The sequence below is a fragment of the Anser cygnoides genome, chromosome 1 (genome assembly GCF_040182565.1).
Source record: "Anser cygnoides isolate HZ-2024a breed goose chromosome 1, Taihu_goose_T2T_genome, whole genome shotgun sequence".
Taxonomy (NCBI): domain Eukaryota; kingdom Metazoa; phylum Chordata; class Aves; order Anseriformes; family Anatidae; genus Anser; species Anser cygnoides.
In genome coordinates this window covers 207,513,537-207,533,093 of record NC_089873.1, presented here as the reverse complement: position 1 = coordinate 207,533,093, position 19,557 = coordinate 207,513,537, and the positions used below count along the sequence as shown (strand labels likewise).

Sequence of the window (19,557 nt, the reverse complement as noted above, 5' to 3'; positions counted from 1 at the left end):
ATTCACTGTTTTTAAGAATAGCAACATGCTTAGAGATGTGGAGAGAAAAATGATAACTGCCTACAGCTATTTGAAAGGTTTTAGTTTAAAAAAAGGGTAAGAATTAATTTAGTGTAATAATGGGTATGACTACAAGTTATGGATAAAATTGAGAAATGGAAAATAATGGCAGAGTATTGAGAGGAGAAGTGGGAAAAGGAGAGGAAGAGAGTGAGACCTATTAATCTGTAGAGTAATCTCCAAAGGGGAATAATATAAGCCCCATTTCTTGACATTTAAAAGTAGACTGAACAAGAGGTGAATAAATGTACAGCAGGGAACAATACTGCATTATCAAAGAGATTAGTGAAATGATCTAATAGAGCTCTGCTGCCTGACTGTCCACAGATACCTGCCAATAAAGTCTTATACAAAGATCTCTTTCAGTGCAAATATAGGACAGTTAGGACTTTTCTTAACTCTGATCAGAAGTATAGAATTGTCATTTTAATGAAAAATATTCTAACCTTCCCAAAATTATACAGTTTAGAGAGAGGTCCAGTCCCCTTCTCCATTCCCAACTTTTCCTCTACCACATCAGCATCTGTTATGAGATGAGCTGCAATGACACATATAAGAACTAGTAAAAGGAGCCCACAGCCCTGGGGGATCAACAGCATCAGCCGTTCCTCTGGTGGATCTTGAAAGCATACCCAAAGTTCATAATTATGAGGGACCCTGCAGATGGTAAAGCAGCATTGGTGACAGTATTACTACAGTTTTTCCAAGTATAAATATATATATTATATCACACAAGACTGACCATGTGAGTTCAGAGAACGGTTCGTTCATGGTAGATTTCTTAGAACAACAGACCAGGTATCTTACAAGAGGGATCACAAACTCTTCAATGAACTGTTAAGAAGTAATATTATCTTCAGTGAAGTTTTTGATCTATTTTCTTCAAAAGGATAAAAAATAGGACTGAATCAAGTTCAGTTTTCTGATATATCTGTAGGCTGCTGTAAAAATCCTCTCACAAAATGCTCAAACTTCTTATATTATACAGTTAAGTATTTTGTTTTTATGATTCTGACTGGAAGTTCTGATCTTCTAAGAGCTTTTTTTTTTTTTTCCTAAAATTTTGTCAAAGTTAATTCATAAGCAGAAAACATCTATCTTCTCTTATCTTTCCCTGGTACTTACTTTTGACATATTTATAGGTAGAAACCATGCCCTTTGTCAGACTTCATTTTGCCAGTTCAAATAAATCAAACTCATCTAGTTTCTCTGTTCCTCTCATTGTTTGCATAATCTTTTTTTTTTGCACCAATTCCAATTTGCATTAACATTATTAAGTATGAATATCCTAACTGGGAACTATGCACAATATCCTAGCACAAGAATGACTGCTGCAGATGTATTCATAGTTCCAAATGACAGCAGTGTAAATACTTACCTTCATGTGATCCTACAAAAACATTTGGTATTTTGTGTCGTCACCAAATTGCATGGAGCTATTGACTCCACTGAGGGTGCTGAGGCCTTGCAGGGAGATCTGGACAAATTAGAGACATGGCCAATCACCAACAATATGAAGTTTAACAAAAGCAAGTGTTGGATTCTGCACCTGGAAAGGGGCAACCCTGCTTATACTTACAGACTTGGGTATGAGATGCTGGAGTGCAGAAGGATCTAGGGGTTTTGATCAACAACATGCTGAATATGAACCAGCAGTGTGCTTTGGCAGCCAGGGGGTCCAACTGTACCCTGGGGTGCATCATGCAGAACATTGCTAGTCAGTCGAGGGAAATGATTGTCCCGCTCTACTCTGCTCTGGTGCGGTCTCACCTTGAGTACTGGGTGCAGTTTTGGGTGCCACAGTATAGGAAAGACATAAAGCTGTTAGACAGTGTCCAAAGGGGGGCAGCAAAGATGGTAAAGGATCTAGAGGGGAAGACATATGAGGAGCAGCTGAAGTCACTTGGAATTTTCAGCCCAGAGAAGACTGAGGGGAGGCCTCATGGCGGCCTGCAGCTCCCTCATGAGGGGAGTAGAGGAGAAGGCACTGAGCTCTGCTCTCTGTGGACAGCAATAGGACCTGAGGGAATGGCTTAAAGCTGTGACAGGGGAGGTTCAGACTGGATATCAGGAAAAGGTTCTTCACCAAGAGGACAGTCAGGTAGTGGGACAGGCTCGCCAGGGAAGTGGTCATGGTACCGAGCCTGCTGAAGTTCAAGAAGTGTTTGGACAACACTCTCAGACATAGGGCCTGATTTTTTGGGTGGTCCTTTGGGGATCTAGGAGTTAGACTCGATGATCCTTGTGGGTCCCTTCCATCGTATTCTATGATTCTATGATTCTATGATTTTTCATGCTCATGTTTCACTTCTAAGTGAAAATGTCCTATGACTAACTAGCAAAAACAAGACTCTCCCTATCACATCCAAACAATGAGTTTAAAACGAGACTTCATGTTCCAAGTTTCTAAAGGCCTGAATCTCGATTTTTATTGTTAAATGCCCTCCCACTTCTTCTTTTATTTTTCCTCATCCTCAAAATTATCTAATTTCCACTGCGCAATATTCTGTCCATCCATTAAATTGATAATGTCACATAATTGCCCAAGTAGTCTTATGATCAGTTTATTCATGAAATGAAAACAATCCTTTAAGTCCCAACAGTTCTATGAATATCTTTCCTCCAGACCTATAGTTCCATTTCCAAAACACCTTTTGTAACTGTCCCAGCAGCCAATTCCTTACTAACCTTAGTACTTACACTAACATTATTTATTTATTTTTAAGTAAAGATTTCCCATGTGCTATTACATCTAACCCTTCACAGAAATCTTGATAAATTGAATCCTCACATGAGTGACAAAGTTTTTTAAACTCAGTCCTAATTAGCTAAATACTCATAAAAATTCAATCCACCCCCGCCAAGGGCATTTGGTTTACATTCTTAACCATTCATCTGATGTACCCCAACTGAAGTCATCTCAGCTCCAAACTGGAAAGCACAACTTGTTTCATTATCTCCATTTGTCTGTGATCATGTTAATTGCCAGTTTGAGAATTCTTTTTACAGATCCTGTATTTTCTCGGATGCTGAATACACTACCGTCAAAGCAAAATATTTGTGTTCAAGTATGTGTAATGGCTTTCACAATTTTGAGCACCAGACCCTGTATTGACAGCCTAGGTCATGAAATTTAAGCTGTTGGCTTCCAGTGATGTGGGACTATCTTTGCATCACTCCTGTGTGGGTTGATACAGGGCAATATCTGAGATGACAGGCTTCCATTTCCAGGATAAAGAGATCAGGAGTAGTTTGCGTCGATTTATGAAAGGGAAATCCTGATTAATTAGACTGACACTCCTACAAGGAAATGACTGACTCAACGGATGAGGTGAGAATAGTGCCTGTTATTTCTTTTGATTTTAGTTAAGCTTTTGGCATTATATCATGTAACACCCTCAAAGACAATCTGATAAAGTATGGGCTACATAAGTGGACAGTAAAGTGGACTGAAAGCTGTCTGAACAGCCAGGCTTAGCGGTACATAGCTGGCATCAACACTGTTCAACCTCTTCATTAATGACCTGGCTAATGAAGCAATGTGCCCCTTTAGCAACTTTACAGATGACACAAAACTGGGAGGAATGCTGTATATACCAGAGGAATTGTCCTACCAGAAGAAAGCTGGACAGGGTGGAGAAACGGTCTTAGAGGAATCTCATGGAGTTCATCAAAGGTGTCATACAACAAAGAGATTCTTTTATCTCACCATAAAAGGGAAATGTCTAATCCTGCTACTGAAGAGGACAAACCTTATGCTTCAGGCTGGGTACAAAAGGGAAATGTCTAATCCTGCTACTGAAGAGGACAAACCTTATGCTTCAGGCTGGGTATAATTGTCTGGAAAACTGTTTTACAGGTCTGGGGGTTGTAGTGGACACCAAACTGAACATGAGCTAGCAATGCAAACCCTTCTGGGTTTCTAAGCTGCATTAGAAAGTGTCACCAGCAGTTTGAGGGAGGTGACCCTTCCCCTCTGCTCAACTCTGGTGAAGCCACATCTCAAGGTCTGGGCCCTCAGTAAAAGAAAGAATGAGTGAGTCCAGCAAAGAGCAATTAAGGTAATTAAAGGATTGGAAAATTTGGTGTCTGAGGAGAGGTTGTAAGATCTGGGACTGTTCACCTTGAAGAAGTGATGGCTCGGGGATCTTAGCAATGTGCATAAACACATCACTAGTGGGGGCATGACCACACAATTCCATTTAAACAAAGAAAACTCATTTTTACTGTGACAGGGGTCAGACACCAGAACAGGCTGCATAGAGATGTGGAGACTCTGTCCTTGGAGAAATTTAATCCTTGACACTGTACATGGCCCCCAAGCAACCTGCTCTGTCTGACCCAGGTTTGAACAGGGGAGTTGGACTATGCCATCTCCAGAAGTACCTCCCAGCTTTAGCAATTGTGTGATTTGGGATTTTGTAGTTCAGACAATTCATATCTGACTTGTTGGTAAAGGAAGTTTCTTGGCAGAGCTTTAATCACCAGGGGATCTGTGAAGTTCTCACTTTCACTCTGAGCTGCAAGTGCCTCTAACTTACTAGCTATAAGACATTTACAGAGTGTTGTCATTTTGAGCATTTGTGGAGTTTTTAAATTTGTATGGGATTGATATGTAAAATATGATTTCTTCTTTTCCCTCTACAGTCCTCTCGCCTGATGAGATACAGATAGATAAATTCAGTATTCTAGACATTTTCTTTTATGGAAGGAGCTAAACAGCCATTCTGATCCACTTTTGGATGATATTGTCTGTATAATTTAGGGCAGTTTGAACAACAACAGTAAAAGGTGGTAAAATATGGATTTCTTGTTAACTGCCTTTGTTTAAATAGATACACTTGTGTGTGCAGCTTTTGCAGCCAATGACCTCTAATTAAGATTTGGCCCTTACACCTTCCTAAGGCAGGATACACAAACATATAACCTCCTATTAAAAGAGGACTGGGACAGGACTGGGGCAGAACTGGGGAGGTTCTAACACAGACGCTGACTTACTGAATTTGTACTAGTCCCGCATTTCAAGGCAGTTACTACAGTAAATTGAATAAATGTAGAATTGTTTAGATTGGAAAAGACCTCTCACATCATCGAGTCCAATCTTTAACCTAGCACTGACGAGTCCACCATTAAACCATGTCCCTCAGCACAACATCTACACATTTTTTGAAGACCTCCAGGGATGGTGACCCAACCACTTCCCTGGACAGCCTGTTCCAATGCTTCACAGCCCTTTCAGTGAAAAAAACAAAATAAAATCCTAACATCCAACCTAAACTTCCCCTGTTTCAACTTGAGGACATTTCTTCTTGTCTTATCACTTGTTGCTTGGGAGAAGAGACCCTTCACCAGATCCATTGCCTTCTTTGGACAGGCTCCAGCACCTCGATGTCCTTCTTGTTGTGAGGGGCCCAAAAAGGAACATGGTACATGAGGTTCAGCTTCCCCAGAGTCAGGTACAGAGGGACAATCACTTCACTGGTCCTGCTGGCCACACTATTTCTGATACAAGCCAGGATGCTGTTGGCCTTCTTGGCTACCTGAACACACTGCTGGCTCATACTCAGCCAGCTATTGACCAATACCCACAGCTCACTTTCTGCTGGGCAGCTTTCCAGCCACCCTTCCCTCAGCCTGTACCACTGCATGGGGTTGTTGTGCCTCAAGTGCAGGAACCAGCACTTCATAGAGCTGGCCTCAGTCCATTGGCCCAGTCTATTCAGATCCCTCTCTAGAGCCTTCCTACCTTCAAGATATGGTTGGTTTAATTGTAGTCAAATGAGTTTAGGTTCACATATCTTTCATCAGTTCAAGGAAACAAGTAGAAAATATTTTCTTAAATTGTTGCGTTTTTTTTTGTTTGTTAATTATTTTTTCTTTGTTGAATCTGTCATCTAGAACAAATAACATGTATAGCAAATCTTTAATTAATTCTGATTCAATGGAAAGTTTTCTGCAGAATTTGTTTCATGCCTGGGACTGGCTTAGTTGGTTTGGAGGACTGCATCTCCAGCCATGTTTGGAAGAACTAAAGAAAAGCAGATACAGAGACAGACAGGTATTTGAGCACACACACGCACACACTAATGAAAGTCAGAAGAGAAAACAACCCCTTTTTTTTCAACAATAACTGTATATTTTGCTAAGGAGTTAGGTCTCTTAAAAAGAGGTCTGCAACACGATAATGACTTAACAAAATGTGACTGACAGTTACTGCACTACCTCTTTAATCATGCTTTTATTTCTATCAAGAGTGCCGTATACTTTCAGCACGTTTCAAACACGTTAGAGCTAAATGTGCTGCTGAAGCTTCAAAGGAACGAATAAACAGAGGATTTGTGTAGAGCTAAATGGGCTGATGTGTTTAGTGAACACATGCAAAAAAGGACCATGCTGTAACCTCCAGTCAACCCCCAGAAAGGGGCTGCTTTATCTTCTGTAGCTGATGTTTCCAAAGACAGCCTGTACTGTGAGAGTCATTTAAGGTTGAGTTTATTATTTACATGTCTCTGTGTTAAATATCTGTTTTAATTAGTCACACAGCTGATGTGTTTGACCATTATCACACCATAGCTGGTGTGGTATGTTTTCCTTCAAACAGCAGCAGTCTCATACCTCAGATCTTTCTATCATACTCAAGGAAATAAGACACTAATAAATTATGACTGAGACTGATGTGATGAACCTCTGTTTATTACTGTCCAGAGAAGGCCTATGTGAATATCACAAGTTTGGTGTCAAACTCCACTGAATATTCTCCAAGTATTGGAGTCTTCCAGTCTCTGTCCTCACGAGACTTCCACCTCATTATTTTTATATTTATTTGCAATTGGTTCTGGAAATATGAAGCACAGGTTCATCAGGCACATGAGCAATTGTAGATCCCTAACAGTCCAGTCCAACTTCTACAGCTGGTAGAGGAGCCTTGAGCCTTACTAATTTCTTACTTTGGAATTGCTTTCAGGTCACCAGGCCTGTCATCTGTGCATGGTCTACAACCCATCATTTATTTTCTTGCATTAAAGGTACTATACAGCCCTCTCTGGAACTAGGATTTCAAATGCTTCAGTTGGACCTGGGAAGTTGAATGTTTTTGTGGACTGGGCTTAATAGAATTTCTGGCCAAAGTCAAAGCAAAGCTCAATCTCGATATTTTACAAAACATGGAAATGTACAGGTAAATAATCTAAACAGCTGCTTGGCCTTGCTGTAGGGGAGGAGCACATACTTAAATTGGTATTAGGAGTGTTGTCTCTTCACAACAATACAGTGCCAGTGATTTCCCAATGACAGACTTCCTTGAATATTCAGCAAGGCTTTGAAAGAGATTAGAACTTGTCAAAATTGACTTTGATTAGAATGAAATAAGAACAGTCCAGATTAAAGAACTGTGCTGAATATTAGGACCTTCATATTTAACAACAACAACAACAAAGAAAATTAATTAGCAGTCATCTTCAAGGTGGGTTCTTGCATTCATTTAGATGGGGTGCATCTACAGCATAATTTGCAGTCTTGCCCCCCATGCTCTCCAAACTAGAGATCACACTTTGACCCACTCACTTGCCTTACACTCGTATTTAGTCCAAAGGTAAGAATATGGAAAGAAGTTTGTGCATCCAAGTCCCATCCCTACAGGGAGTTAGGCTATGAACAGCAATACAGCCACTAAATATAAGAAAAAATAACAGAAATTCTAAAGAGGTCGTTCATCATGAAATTTTCTTTAAGAATGTTATTCATCATCCTCTGTCAAAGCAGCGAGAGTAATGGCAAAAAATACCATCCTCCCTAAAACAATTTATTCAAATGCAATCACCACACAAAGTAGTATATTTTAGCTATATGGGAAATTGAAAAGGCCCACATTATTACAATGATTAAAGACAAAATATGAAACATGGATGTGCTCTGTGAGATTAACTTGCAGAGTTTCAGAGGGTTTATTGTTTATATGAAATAAGATTTGTAATTTTGTGAAGATACACTACATTTTTCATATCTAACATGGTATTTGAATTTCAAGGTGTAAAATTCAGATCAAGTTTAGTTATGGAATTCTGACCTATACTAACGGTAGAAAATAATTCTTCCTCTGAAATTCATGTATAAATAGAAAGGTTTGGAGAATGTCATCTTTGGCACCGTTCTAAAATGCAACAGGAAATTAAGAAAATGCTGAAAGTTTCCAAAGAAAGAACTTCTTAATTTCTACAATGCATAATGTGTGTCTGTTATATATTATAGTAGTCATATAAAAGTAGAGCAGATCCATAATATTTTCAACTCTTCCCCCAGTAAACTCCTAGTCTCTAGCAATTTGCAGTTCGGCGATTTCTGAGACCTTTCTGCCCCTGCAACATGGACAAAGACATCTCAGAAAAATTAGGAGAAACAAGTAGTGGCTTTAGAGTCTATCAAAAAACAAATGTAATTTTCTCCTTATGCTCCAAATTTTGAAAATCCTACATTGGCATGTTCATTTTCTAGTATATATATATATAAATCTTTATTTATTTTTATTTTTATTTATTTATTTTTATAATTCATCCCATAAAACAGAAGAAAGACTAGTTTCCAAGCACTGGTACATCTTTAATACTCTTTACATTAAATAAGACGGGTTCACATATGGTCTTGAAAGTATCATTTTCTCTCACTAGCTCATTCCTTATTTAACATGCTTATGAATGTAGCTAGACCAGCTGGCCAAATATAATAGTGAGCACTCTCTTTCTTCCTGGTAACTTCCTTTTTTCATACCTGCCTGCCAGTAGCTTATGGATTTCTTAAATAACTTGCAGTTTATGATAGTTGTAAAAATTACAGTAAATAAAATTTGTATTACTGTGCTGATTATAGCATTCATCAGCAGCAGCCAGACCAAACCATGTACCTGTAGGATGTGTCTTTCTTATCCATTTGCCAGGTAAATATAATATTTTCTGTTACATATGGAAATTCTGTAATATGCTGCCTTCTGTAATGTTCACTTTCTATTGGTGTGTTATACCTTTTTTTTTTTTTTTTTTTATGGAGGTCAGGTAAGCTAGATGAGTGGATCAGAGAGAAAGTGTAGAAGAGAGCAAGAGATAGCATGAATACACAGTTATCTGACAACCTCTTGTAAACACTTGCTTTAACACATGCCAAAATCTCTCTCTAAAACCTTGACTGTCTGGATACAAACTTATTTTTTTTTTGAAGAGAGTTCTTTTAGTCATGCTTAAACTCATGCAAACTTGTGGATAAAAATAATGATTATTTTGTATACCATTCCTACTATCTAACTATACAACCATAGTTCAATGTGAAGCAGACTGTTTTTTTCTATCTGATCATATTCCTTTTCCAGTCCTTGAATGTTAGCTGTAATTGAAGACATGGATATTTGTAAAAGGGCATCATATATAAATTGGTAAAGCTAGAAAATAACAGGCCTTTTTGGATCTCTTTTGTTCTTATAAATCAGCGATCTAAAATCTCCAGTCTAGGAGACATACAGGAGATCAAGCAGCATATTACTCTGTATAAACACCTTTTTACTACATTCTGACAGCTTTTGACAAATGTAACAGCGAGCAAAATCATTTGCGATGGCTGCATCTGCCTTTTTAGAATCCATGATGAGAACTGCAAAGACTGGTTATTTATTTAAAAGTCAAGTCTATGTTCAGCAGATTTTGTGAAGTGTGAACAGTGAAATCACTTCTTTGCCATCTTTTTCTGTGCCTAAGAGGAACGCAAGTAGTTTCTAATTTCCTAATCTGTATCTTTGGTATTTCAGCTTATTCCCAATGAACATTTGGCAAGTAACTTTTGGTAGCAAGCTCCTGTGAATTAATTCTCAGCATCACCTCTGAAACGAGAATGTGCTGGCTTATTTTGCCTGGGTAGCGCTGTTACACACTGACTGTATAACAGTGCTCAGGGTCACTTTGATGGTGAAAACTTCAGTCTATGCAAGCATTTCAATATTTATTCTAATCTTGTTTTTTTTTTTTTTTTAATTTCTTCCCATAAAGCCAGTGTCTGGGACTTTCATCATACCCCATTACACAACTTCTCTTCTCCTGGTGCTGAAACATTGTAGAAAAATTTTGCAGTGGTTGGACAGCCCTTGTATTCACTGTGGGTTACTATGGAGAAACTAGTGAGAATCAATTATGGGGAGAAAAAAAATGAATTTGGGTTTCCATGTTTTGACATAAAAAATATAGGAACATATCGAGTAAGTCCAATGAATCAAGTTTTCATGAACAAAGTTATCTCCACATAAGTTCTGAACTGGGTTCTCTCTTGTCAATAATCACTACCAGCATCTGATGAGCAAACGGTTCTACAAACAAAACTTTATGCTTTTTGAAATCAAGTTACTGAGACATGGAAGCAACCCAGCTTTTATTCAAGCTACTAGTGTTAACCTTGTTCTTTTGCTTATTTCCCTCTTCTTATAATTTTTAAAATGTATCTTTAACTAGAAGAAACAAACTACAAGAAACAAATCATGTAATCTGACCTAATATCCTCAGCCAAATATCTATTAGAGACACAACAACAGAATTAACTATATCATCTGCTAATTTAATCATCTTGACTTCCTTTTCCCCTACTTCTTGCCAAGGACTCTAACATTCAAGAGTTTTCATGAGTTTGCCTGTTTCTCCTATGTAACACCTGCCAGCTTCAGGGCTGTACCTGGATGACATGAATTCCTATTGTCTTTTCCCAGGAGACTATCTCCCTCCCAGCCTTAAACCTTTTTTTTTTTTTTTTTTTTCTCTTCCTTTCATGAGGCTGAATTCTTGAGTGTACTGCAGGCATCATTTTATACTACCAGTGAAAAAAACTATTCTTCCCGGTAGGCAGAAACACAAACCCTTATTCATTATCTCCAAAGTCAGTATGTTTACCTCTAGAGTTTGCTCTTCCATATTTTTCACAGCTCTCACTGCAGTAAATTGGAACGATTCCTTCTCTACCTGAGAGCAGAAAGCATTTTTTTTACTGATTTGTTTCAACTTTATTTTTTTCTTTCCAGAAAAGATGAAAGTCTTTCTAATTGCCTAATCATACTCACACAAGTTCCAGGACAGATAAGAAAAAGCTTTGAGTTTAATGTAGAGGAAAGAAACTTGGCTAGTGGCTAGAACAAGGGACTGGAAGGCAAGAGGTTTGGGATTTATTCCTATCATTACTATTTGCTTTTACATGATCATTGTCAAATCATTTAACCTCTGTGTCTCAAGTTGCTCTATACTGGAAAGAAAAAAAAAAATCTCTATTCCAGGAGGATATTGCATGGAGTGAGGCCTAATTAAAGCCAGTAAAATGTTTTGAGATCCTTGGATAAAAGGTGCTATAAAAAGTTCCAACTATTAATTGCTTCACTCTCCCTAGTAGATTTTAAGTCACATATCTCTTTGAATCATGGATCTCTATTAAGCGAAGATTGCTAACACTATGGAATCCTGCAGTTGTTGGCTTTTTAATTTCAGAAACAGATGTCCTGTGAGATTGAACCATTTTTACTTATGAACTAACCTAAAATCTTCTGAGTTTTGAAATAACACAGGAAAATAGCCTACCACTAACTCATTTCACTTTCATCCTTTTCTGTACATTCTTCTCTCTTTCTGTTAAGCCCACCACCTTAGTACATACACTTTTTCCCAGGTGGATTACAGAGATATTTTTTTCCCCCACAATCAAGACAAAAAATCTTCTTGGGAAAGAGTGTGTATTGTATAAAATCTATTACTTCCCAGGTTCCCAAGCTGCGGAATATACAGCATAGGAAGCTGGTGCTTGAATCAGCACTGCCTTACGTGAAACCTGAGCTGTCTAATAGTTTCTTCTAAGCATGTGCAGGGATGTTAACTACCGTGTAATGCAATCACTTCTCCTTTGGCTGCCTTTTCCTCTTATAGGATTACAATGGGCAAAATGTTCAATAGACAGTGATCTAAAATTGGGTTATTTAACTTAAATTCTTTAAAAGGATCACCCTATTTCTTCTACCTCTGGCAAAAAATTACAAATTTTCTTTTTAAGAGAGCAAGGAATATAACAGACTACTACCATACCTAGAGTCCGTTGGTAGGTGTTTGGTTAATCATAGTATTGTTTGAGCTGAACTGCTTTTCAAGAAGACCCAAACACAAACCTAAACACAACTTTAGAAGAATAAACCTATTGTTAAGTTCACTATCATTTGGGAAAACAACAAAAACACAGAAATATAAAAAATGTTCAATTTGCTCCAAGTTAAATTAATATTCTTTGATGAGTTGGATTTCTGTTACTAAACATGAAGCTAGTAAAAGGCGAAAAGGACAAGAAATGTTTCTTTGAAAAATGGGTGAAACCATATTGCTGCTCAGTTTTGAACCCAGCATTGATACTATCCACTCTTTATGTCTACCTGAAGAAAATTTAGATTCATGTTTGCACTGAAATATTCCACAGGGACATGCAGCATTGATTGGTATCTCCTCTCTTTTCCACTATCCCCAACTGAACAAGCACAACTTTATCACCTTGCACTTGGCGCAGATACACAGCAAGCAGAACACTTCACTGGTTAGCAATATCAGGATGTGCTAAACCAAAGCCAGAATGAGCTGCCCAGCTTTATCTAAACAAATGCAAAAGTACTGCAAGGTAACTGTGAAAAGTCAGACTCCAAGCAAATTTCCATGTATAAAATACACCTTTACAGGTGGTTCTGGGGTGGAAATAGAGACTGTTTATCGCTAGGTAGCAAAGTTCCATACAGCCATGTCAGGAAAAGAGCAACAATGATGAATGTAACTTTTTTTTTGAAGTGAAACTGCATTTTTAAGCATTTCCAGGGGGAAACCATACCTTTCACACCAGCAAAAACAGGATTAATCACTTTCCCTAGACCTGGGGTCTACTGTAAAATAGGAACCAGCTTGTAGTACTCAAGTATAGGTGAGAGCTCTCTGCCTCTGTCCTGGGTTATATTTAATTCTTTATTTATTGAAAATGCTCCAGCTGCAGTTGGAGTCGCACTGTTCAATATTTATTATTGTTTAACCTGTGAGGAAATGGGAGCATGCTGAAAATATTTTTGATCAATGGATTCAATCTTGAAAGGCTTTCACGTGTGGCTGACTGTGATTTCTGCAGACTGAATCTCTGCTTTCTACTCCACTCTCCAACCATTTGCAACTCAAGAAAATGTTTTGTGAAAGGATATTTGAATTTTTATTTTTTGCTGTCAGTACTGCTTCTGCCACAGTTTCAGTCAACAGACAGTGAAATACCAGAACATGGTACATAAGCAGTTTTACTGCAGTTTTGTAACTGCTGTTACCTAATGCAATGGTAATATTTTCAAGGTTACCAGTCCTATTTCAGAGTTTTATTTCAAGCTGCTTCCAGTAATTACATAGCAGAGCACCTGTGCTGGATGAGCATCAAGGGTATTAAGGCCAAAAATCTCACAGAAAAAAAAAATATCTTAAAATGATTTTTTTTTTTAATTATTATTATTATTATTCAAGCAATTCAGCAGAACAGTCAACACCCAAATTTGTGAATATGTAAAGCATGAGAAGCAGAAAATTAAAAGGTGACTGTACAGCACACGCTCTAATTGGCATCATTCAAGCTGGTGAAGTACAGATAAAGAACACAAAAATGGAAAGCTAGAGCTCAGTTCTAAAGAGCCCTTTTCAGAGATTTCAAATTTTACTAGTAGCACAGAAAAGGACTATTATAACTACTTATATTTCTATACAATTGAGATATACAGAGAAACATGTCATCTGTCATTTCATACACCTAACAGCAAAGCATATAAACAACGTGATTAACTGCTAAAGAGATTGTGATTCCTACTGTTTGGAAACAGAGCTGTTACTTCTTGTAATTGATCTACTGAGTTAATCATACTTTTGTTTCCAGCCACAATGCTAATTTCTTGTATATCCCAAACTATTTTATGCCAACATGCTTAGTACAGTTGCCCTGTATGTTTAGTGTAGCTTTTCTGTAGGATGTTCAGAAATCATCAGATTCCCCCAAAGAGCAGTGGTTTGCTACTAAAGCATCAATCTACATCCTAAATCAGTAAACATGTCAAGTCTGATAGTGTATATATATAGGGCTGTTGTCTTCAGATAGGGTCCCTAAGCAGCTCCATTTTAAAGTCAACAGGGTAACCAGATTGTCTTTGTATTTTCAGCACACTGAGAGTTCATTTTGAGAAATTTTTATGATTACAAATGAAAGAACCTTATCAGGGATTCAGCTTTCACTGAAAACAAGTTGATACAGTTTAATCATAATTTAGACAATACAGATTTCACCTGGTGCAACTTACATTGATTACCCATTGTAACGTACATTAAAGAGATGCGTTTACCAACAGCTCCCCCCACCTCCCCCCGCCACACACACATTTCTGCACAACTATTTCCTTTAACAACTGTAACTTTGCATGTGATAATTGATGCTCCAGATCTTGGAGCAGACAATTAGAAGAAAGCAGGACTGGGAGAGACCCCAGGATATGTCTTAATTCAAACCTTTACCCCAATGAAGGCAAGTTCCGTTTGAAAGATGTTTCTTCAGCCTTTTCTGAAAGATCCCCAGGAACCATCTCCACAACAAATTGAAGCAGTTTATTCCATCTTTTAGTTTTCTGAACCTTGTTCAAGCTATCTGCTGCTACCTGACTTAAATCAGCTTCAGTTTAAATCCCTGTCTCTTGCTTTCTCCATTATGAACACAACACAGAGAAGAAACTATCTGCTTCTTTTTGCAGCAGCCTCTCATCAAGCTCATCAAGCTCCCTTTGCCATAAACCATCTCAAGCACTTTCACATTTCTTTTGTCTCACTTAGCATGCTTTCATGGCTTGCCCTTGTTTCTCCTCTGAGGTCTACGCCCAGCAAGTTCATAGCTTCCTTACATGCTTTAAGGTGGGCTCTCACTGAAGCTGTATCAATATCAAGCAGAGCAGAAGGGTTATTTCACAATTTGTAGGTGGTGTCCTTATTTACACTGCAAAATGTCATTTGCCCGTTATTACAGCTACATAGCATTCTTCACTCATATTCCTTTTGTGGTTTTATATAGTCCCATACCAGTGAGACTGGACACGGAGTTCTCTCAGCAAAATAAGTCACGATTCCCCAAGCGAGCTTAAGTTGTGCCCAGCATGTGAAAATCTGTGCCCTCCAGTGATCAAAGCAGTCACTGATCACACAGACTTCTAAGAGAAAGTCATACTCTGAAACAAAAGAACTTAAAAGAAAATCTGAAAACCACAGGACAAATTATATGCACACCTATGGCATTAGATACCTAATTATCTCACACAGCTGGATCCTAACCTTACTAAAGAAATCATTCTTCCTTTTCTTCTGGCTCCCCATCTTCCTTCAGCATCTATAGAATTCAGTTGGTCTCCTCCATGGGTTATTAAATTGCATAACTTCTCTCGATAAGTAAAGAATGTCACTGTATATAAATCATATAACAGTTTCCCGATTAACATATTTATATCGCCTAACTACATAGATTCACAAACCCATAGAATAAGTTAAACTGGAAGGCACCTCTTGACATCTACTCCAACCACTACTTAAAGAGGTCTAACTGGTTGAGTTTCCTATGCGACCTGTCCAGCTGAGTTTTTAATACTACATGTGGAAATAAACCCCCTTCCACCAAGTAAAGATTTTTATCCCTTCCTCCCAGTACAGATCCATGCAGTATGTGAAATTATTGAGCCAATACATTTCCCAGGAGTCTTCCCTCTTCCCCATAAAAGACATAACAAAGAAGACCCATTTGTTTTTAGTTAATGACGAGTCTAAGTGACAAGCATTTCAATCACTGTGGCTACTGTCAATGAAAATATCCTTTACTCCTCATCAGTTTTTAGTTCATGTATCACCATATACAGCAATCTGGCAAGTCAAATCTACTGAGTTGGGTTTCTTCACTTTAAATTCATAGAGCTTTCTCTCATTGCCAGGTACAAAACCCATAACAGCATCTGAAGAAAAGGTTTTACACACAATTGAAAGAAGCAGCATTCCACAGTGAAGACAATATGGGAAATGAAAGAGTTAAAGTAACTGTATTAAAAAAATAAAGTCATATTTTAAATTATTTCTTTTTTTTTGTTGTTTTGAAGAAATAAGTCTTATCAGGCTTAATGGGTTTTAGTCATTCTTAACAGCTACCTAATGAGCTCTCCAATTATATAAAGAAGAGCAATTCAGTTCATACATTATTGCATCCCCTCACAGAAACGCAGTTCCCCCTCTTCAGAAATGACTCACTCAAGGTCATGCAATAAACCAGATGTAGTTTTAGGACTAGAGCGCAGGTGTTCCTGGCTTCTGACCTTATAACTATTCCTCTAAATGTCGTGCAGTTTTCTTGATACTTTCTAATACCTTAATATCTGACAGACATTAATCAGCTATGAATACAAACTGCATGGATGTTTATAGCACCACAAACATTCTTTAGTATCAATAATGAATCAAAACCACAATGCTTACAATGTGTACAACCAGAACACTGGAAAAAAAAAAAAAAAAGTGAAAAAAAAAAAGCTCTCAATCTTTCTATCAAATTGAACTTCTCACATTTCTTAAGAGGGAACATCTGTGTATAACACTGCCTACAAAACTTTGTAATATACAGTTACACAAAACACAAACTGAAAACTTTTCTCTCAAGAGTGGAAAGTTAATCTGGTGGTTCTGAAGTTATTTCAGAAGGGGAGAGACAACTGTAGACATTTTAAATATTTTTTGTATTTAGTAAATGTCTATTTGAACATGATATAAACTTGCCTTTGCATAGCTCACCATTATATATTGCAAAAGAGAAGAAAACATATACAAACTGCTTACCAACAGGACTGTTTGCTAGGGAGATATTTCATCCAATATTTGTACAATCTTTTATCTCCAACACAATCCATATACTATTACCAGGGTCCTGTAAAATGATAAAGACAAAGCAAACCATAATTCTTTGATGAATATTGTAAATAAGAAGTACAGTCTTAATAAGACTATATGTTATAAAATTTTCATATCATGTCTACTAGAAGAGTGTATCTATTATTATAGGGCATTTTAACTAAGAAAGATGTTAGAGAAAATGTCATGTGAAAATAACACAGCAAATTACTGGCAGGTGGGTGTGTTTTGCTTTGTTGTAAAAGGTTTGTAATCTATACTATAACATGTTCACAATGTAAATGCATAAAAACTGTGTTGTGTCCATCTATCTGAATGCAGATATTTTTCTGGTGTTACCTGAAAATCCAGTGGCAATCTCAGTAGTAAACTCAAAATGATTTGAAATTAAAAAAAAAAAAAAAGTGGAATTTGTCTTGCTCTGCTTTATCTCCTTAAAGCTTAGTCTAAATGTGTTATTGAGACTCTCTCTGAAGCTGGTGGAGAAAAAGAAGCATCTCTGAGAGCAAATCATGGCACGTCTGGGGATATCCCTCTCTTCGCACAGGCTGTTTTCATGATCATTTCAGACTGGACTGCCAGATACTTAACTTAGACAACCTGAATCCCATTCAGAAAGTGTGCAAGAAATAAAAACAAACTAATAAAAACTACATTGTCCATTTTTATTTCAACTATTCTTAGCTGTCCTCCATTCCTACAATCTGCTGTGTGACAGCGGTTTAGGACTCCTGCATGGTTGTGAAGTTCTGCCCTTTCCTGAGAGTTCAGGATTTAATGCAAATACCTCTCACTGAGCAAACACATGGGTTTAGGATCAGCAAAACACTGTAAATCAGACTTCAGACACCTTTCTCAAGGGCTGCTTTGAGATGACAGGAAAAGTAAATGGAGCAACCTTAAGACTTCTGTTTCAGACCAAGGAAACCAAGTACACAAACCCCTGTTCAAGACCCCTATTTAGACACACTTTTCACATCTTACACGTTTGTAGGACACATAAAGCTCAACATTTACAAACAAACTGCACTATATTCAGGGTACAACATAAATATTTTCCAACTGTGCAGAACCTGCTAAAAGATGTGTTCAGATCTTCTTTCACTTTTACTAATGCAGCCTCCATACCAATAACAACCACAGCACATGTAACCACTTTATGCAAAAGGACTAATCTTGCCAAATATGAGATGGTTGCTGAGATACAGCCTGGTCTGCCCATCAAAGAAAAAATATTCCATTTCAATCTGCTTTTAGTGAATCCAGGAACATCCTCAGCCTAAACGCTCTTTAAGAATATTCTCCTGCCTAACATGCACCAATTAGAAGTAGGAAAAGCAGATGGCCAAAATAAATTAGAGGTAGTATACCAGCCCTGCCTCAGATCATCACCATTGGCAGATCTAAGCAGCTGTACCAGCCAGTCAGTAGTTAGGAAGAGAAGTATATATATATTTTTTCCTCCATCCCTTTCCGGAACAAAATTGAAGAGCCATTGCAGCTGTTGTGGTACTCAGTCCACAGACGAGTAGAAAGCAGAAATCTGGCCAGGGATACATGAAGTCCAAAACTTTTCAGATAATGCTTTGATTCCTTGGTACTGCAAACACAACAGACACTTCAAAAGTCCAGTGAAAATGTGCAAAAATCTTCACAATCCTTGCATAAAACAGGTCTGCCTCATTTAAGCTGTAAGAGCTTGATGCAGCATAGTACACAGGTGAGAATGAGGAAGACAAAAAATAGTGGAGGAAAAAGAGTTATAGCCATGAGTGGTGGAGACAACTCCCTGCAATGAATGGTGCAGGCTGAATTTTCATCTGTGTTCAAGCCAGAAAAGACTTCACAAGGCAAGGAAAAACAGCAGTCAGCTTTAGGTGGAGGAGAAAAAAAGGGGATAAAAAGAAGACAGGACAACGTATTGCAAGTGAATGAAGATAGCCCTCCTGAGACAGTAGGGTAAGGTCTGCATCAGGCACAAACCCAAAAGAATAATATAGGCCATTTTAAGAAATGCTTTCATCAGGCAGTCTGTGACAGGCATTATGGAATGAAATAAGATGTTAAGGATCTACCTCATCCTGTACATTAGAACATCTGAAGCTTTGCTGAGGCAACTGAGCTAACTGACCTGTCTCTGTGTTTCCTGAAATTAATCAAAATAAACACAAATTTCAGCAACCCAAAATGACTTAATTGAAAGCCTTTAATCTTTCCGGTGAGAAAGGAAGAGTTTAAACAAAGATCTAAATGCTAAGCAGGCTATGAAGAATAGCAAGTTATCTGAATATTGAGTGAAATAAGAGACTGGTCTCTGCCATTGCAGAACATACCTGCAGAAATGCAAGTATGCCTGGAATAGGTGTCTTCAATTTTTTTTTCTTTTCTTTTTAATTATTATTATTATTTATTTATTCTGCCTTTTAAATTGAAGACAAATTGCAGTCTATTTTATTTATTTATTTATTTATTTTAAAATTTCAGCTGGATTTTTTTCTCCATCTGTACCAAAAAGTGT

The 19,557-nt window shown here is 37.7% G+C and overlaps 1 protein-coding gene across 6 annotated transcripts in view; it reads right to left on the bottom strand.

The window, feature by feature from the left end:
* The window catches only part of TENM4 (teneurin transmembrane protein 4), a 1,678,763-nt gene that overhangs the window by 730,819 nt on the left and 928,387 nt on the right, over positions 1-19,557 (bottom strand). For all 6 annotated transcript variants that reach the window (XM_066989940.1, XM_066989945.1, XM_066989941.1 and 3 more), the window contains exon 6: positions 16,968-17,055. The gene's annotated coding sequence lies outside the window, so the exon portion shown is untranslated. The remainder of the gene's footprint in view (positions 1-16,967; positions 17,056-19,557) is intronic.